Raw genomic sequence first — 5013 nt, 5'->3', positions numbered from 1 at the left:
TTCTGATGGATGTGGCTCTCTTCAACAATGAGATAAACCAAATCAGGTCCATTTGTTCAATAATGAACAGAACCAGCTACACCCAGCAAAAGAACTCTGGGAAATGAGTGTGAGCCTCTACATAGAATTCCCAATCCCTCTATTTTTGTCCGCCTGCATTTTGGATTTCCTTCTAAGATTAATTTTACACTATTTCAAAGTCTGATTTTTCTAGTGCAGCAAAACAACTGTTTAGACATGTGTGTGTGTGTATATATATATATATATATATATATATATATATATATATATTTAACATATACTTTAACATATTTAACATGTATTGGTCAACCTGCCATCTGGGAGAGGGGGTGGGGGGAAGAAGGGGAAAAGTTGGAACAAAAGGATTTGCAATTGTCAATGCTGAAAAATTACCCATGCATATAACCTGTAAATAAAAGGCTATTAAAATTTTAAAAATAAGGGAAAAAAAGGAATAAGAGATTTTAAGGTGACCCACCATGATGAGCACACCTAGGCGCACACACACACTCACACACACACATACACACTCACACACTCATACTCACACTCACACTCTCACACACACACACATATACACACTTTCACACACACACTCTCTCACACTCACACTGACACACTCACAGACACACACACACACCCCTCCTCCCCCAGAAGGACTGGGTGCAATCACTCCCCCGGTTTCCTGGACCATGTTTCCACGTTAGCCAGGTCAGGTCTGCATTTCCCAGTAAGAGCCCTGACCCTCCCAGCAGCTGCAAGGTCCCTTCGGATTCCTCCTGCATTCTCCAAATGCCCCAGAAACGGCCCCAAACCTCAAACTCCTACAAACCCTGCAGTTTTCCTCATCAGGCCCCCTCATGAGGTCACTGGGAGCCTGCTTGAAATTGTTCAAATTGTTTTCCTTAAACGGGATTCCGAGCTATCTGCAAATGTCCAAGAAAACTCCTGAAGGATCCCTGAAGTCGGCCCAACGGCACGGATTCTCCTCAGCCAGACTCCTGTTCCTTCCCTGACATCCTGATAAAGGGCATCCATTCAATGTTCCTTGAGGAGAGAGTTGCCCCTGTAAGCCCCTGGTCACCACCTCTCCCTTTAAGTTCCCCTTTCAGATGGAATCCTCTTCTCAGGGATTGTAGATTTGATTGTTTCCAAGTTCTGATGAGAGAATGGTGGCAAAATCCTTAAAAAAACTTGAAGCTTCTTACAAATTCTATCCCTCTCTCCCACCTGGAAAGGATCTTAGAGACCAGCTAGTCCAATCTCTTATTTTACAGATGAGGAAACTGAGGCAAGCAGAATTCAAATCCAGGACCTGTGACTCCCATTTTCTCACTGTGCCCTTCTGTCTCCTTACTTGTTTCATAGTGAGCTAAACAGCTCCACCAGGGATGTTTGTTCAAGGCTCAATTAGCTCTAACAGCCACAGAATTAAAGAATATGAGAATCAGACGAGATCTAAGAGATCATCGGGTTTGGAGAAAGAGAGATATCCTGCTCCCAATTAAGTACTAATGGGCTCAGCACATTGATTGGAGACCTCCCTCTAGCTTATGGCAACTGTCTAATGCAGGGGTCCAGCCTCTGAAGGGGATCCTGGGGGGCTGAGCTGGAGGAATAGAGTCATCATCAAAGGAAGACAGGAGCCATGGGGTAGTTTGAATGAGGAACTGGTGGAAGTGATGCTCCCACTTCTCCCAGACTCCTTCAGGATTTAGTTTATACAATATCATGATCATATACTTTTCTTTAGGTCAACATAGTCTTCAGCCATGTGTCTGGCTTATTGACATTTCCATGTCACTCCATTTGCCATTTAATATTTGAGTAAGTTTTTTACGGTTAAGTGTTAATGGTTGATTACATTACGCGAAGCCAATAACAAAAGGTAAATGTCGTACAAGGTTAAATGTCAGTGACTTTGGTTAGTTTACTTCTGTCTTCTTTGTCAATCCTATGGATTGTTTGAGTCCTGTTTTTCCCCAACTTGGACCTGTGTCCAAGGCATTTAGGGCGATTCCTAGTTATATTTTAACCATCTTTGGATTCCTGGACATACTGATCTTTTCTGAGTCCAAGTTGGTAAACACCACTGTTTCCTGGACCTTTGGATTCTCTCCCATAGTGACAACACTTTCCATGCTGTTCTCTCCCTTATCGTTCGTCTCAGTGAGAGATTAGTTTTATTAGGACAGAATATTCCTGTGGAATCATTTCTAGTGAACTTGCCCACATTCCCCTTGTCACCAGATTTATTAAAATCATGTTTAGTGCTGGAATCAAGCCAGTTATAAATAATATAGGAAATAGTAGTCCACTAATGCTGTATATATATTTCATAGATAGCATAGATATAATATTTATGATATAATAATCATAGAAGGAAATGTTCCTGCATCCGGGCCTTTTTGAGTACAAATATGGTGATTTAAAGTCAGAAGGGGTTTTTGCCCCGTAACCACAGCTTAAAATGGGAAACTCTCAGGTGGAAGGCCCCTTGAGCTTCCCTCCTTGGAGGAGCGGTGTAAAACCTGCCCCAGACGATTGATTACTAGCTGGCTTATCGGAACCTCGGCTTCCATCTCTAAAATAGGATAATAATAAATAATAACGTAGGGTCGTCAGGAGGATCAAGTGAGATAATATCTGTAATTGTTTTATAAACCCTAAATCTCCATATAAATGAGGCTATTCTCTTTTCTATTGGTGTTCAATTGTTTCAGTCGTGTCCCACTTTCTGTGACTACATTTGGGGCTTTCTGGGCAGAGATAGAGTGATTGGCCATTTCCTTCTCCGGCTCATTTTATAGATGAGGAAACTGAGGCAAAAAGGATGAAGTGACTCGTCCAGGGTCACACAGCTTGTAAGTGTCTAAGGCTGGATTGGAACGCAGGTTTTCCTGACTCTGGGCTTGGTGCTCTACCCATTGCCTCCCCTAGCTGCCCAAGCCATTACTACTTGACTCTCCCTCACCTTCCTAGTAGGTTCCCTAGTACTGGCTCTATAGGGTTGATGGGACCCACCCCCACGGGGCAGTCAGTGTCCCCTCACTCCTCCCAAGGTAAGACACCCATTTTTCTGGTGTTTTCTGCCCTCAGGAGGCTTCGGGTCGAGCTGGAAATCCATGTAGAATAACGAAGGCTCTCACAGTCAGTGGCAAATTGCTTGGCCCATGCTCAGTGCTCCAGGTGATCCTTCCTCCTTAGCCAGCCTCCTTATTGGCTGCTAAGGTTCCCAACCTCCGGATGCCCCTGCATCAAAGGGAGCCACCGAGGCTCCTGCCCGACTGAAGGTCCGACTGTGTGGATCAAGAGGTCCTGGCTCGGGGCCCGAGGGCGTAAGTGGCCGCTCTCCCGCTACTCCCCGACGCACAAACACAACGCTTTCGGTTAACTGCTTTCCTTCACCCGACAGCCTTAGACGGGCAAACAAACCATAAATCTCTGGCCACAGTGAAAATATTAATGGGCGGTCTAGCCATTTATTTTCTGCTTGTTAAACACTTCCCTTCTGCCTGGTTAGTGTCAGGCATTAAAAACAAAAACTTTCTAAGAAAAACTCTACCTGGAGGAATCTTTACAGAGACGCAGCGTGTCAGAACTGGACGGAAACTTAGAGCGATCCTGACCGAACCTCTAAGGGAGGGAAACCGAGGCCCAGAGCGGTGAAATGACTTGTCTTGGGGCTACAGGGCTTGCCCTCGGGCTAGAATCTGTCACCCTGGATTTAATGTGGAGAAGGATCTGATCACTCCATTCTGAGGCATAAGTGCAGTGATTTATCCAAGATCAAACAGTAGTAGAATCAGAATTTGAGTCCAGGTCTTCTCACTTAAAATCTACTCTCCTTGGCATCTGTTGTATGTGCATGCAAACTGAGGTCTGAGCCTTCTCCAGAAACAGATCCAGTAAAACCAATCTACCGTGTTACTGTTTGTTACTGTGGGAGAATTTACCTTGGGGGAGGAGCATGGGAAACCACCGTTATGGGTGTGGTAGAGAGCTAGACTTCCAGACCGAATGGATCTAATAAAATTCTGCCTCAGACACATACTGGCCATATTCATTTAACTATCCCAAAATCAAGTGGATGAAAACTGCTTTTTATCCAGTCTTTTGTTTGGAAAGACAGTTCATAGCTCTGTCAGACAATACAAATGGTCAGCAGGAAGGCCCAGAATTGAGTGGGAGGAGTACAGTGGATTGGATTGACTTAATGAATTGCATGGGGCTCGGGTGAGGGACCATCTTTGAAGCAGAAAGGGAATTTATTAAAGTAGACCCTATAGAAATGGTGAGAGTACAAGGTGACTTATTAAAGCAGGCCCTGTAGAAATGGGGAGTACAGGGTGACATTAAGCAGGCCCTGTAGAAATGGTGAGAGCACAAGGTGACTTATTAAAGCAGGCCCTGTAGAAATGGGGAGTACAGGGTGACATTAAGCAGGCCCTATAGAAATGGTGAGAGTACAAGGTGACTTATTAAAGCAGGCCCTGTAGAAATGGGGAGAGCATAAAGTGATTTATTAAAGCAGGCCTTGTAGAAATGGGGAGAGTACAGAGTGACATTAAGCAGGCCCTGTAGAAATGGGGAGAGTGGAGGGTGACTTATTAAAGCAGGTCCTGTAGAAATAGTGAGAGTACAAGGTGACTTGTTAAAGCAGGCCCTATAAAAATGGGGAGAGTGGAGGGTGACTTATTAAAGCAAGTCCTGTAGAAATGGGGGAGGGTGACTTATTAAAGCAGGTCCTGTAGAAATGGGGAGTGGAGGGTGACTTATTAAAGTAGACCCTATAGAAATAGTGAGAGTACAAGATGATTCATTAAAGCAGACCCTATAGAATGGAGTCTGCTTTAATGTCCTCCAACTCCTGCCCCACGCATTTGGCTATATTGCTGAAAGCTCTCATTGCCACTCCCTCAGGTTTAAAATGTCTGGGTTTTGTTTCTGTTTTAGATGACTGGAAATTGGGGGTGCAAGATGACATTTAGG

This window comes from Antechinus flavipes, chromosome 2, assembly GCF_016432865.1.
Source record: "Antechinus flavipes isolate AdamAnt ecotype Samford, QLD, Australia chromosome 2, AdamAnt_v2, whole genome shotgun sequence".
NCBI classification, from domain to species: domain Eukaryota; kingdom Metazoa; phylum Chordata; class Mammalia; order Dasyuromorphia; family Dasyuridae; genus Antechinus; species Antechinus flavipes.
Note: the sequence above shows the minus strand (reverse complement) of the source record.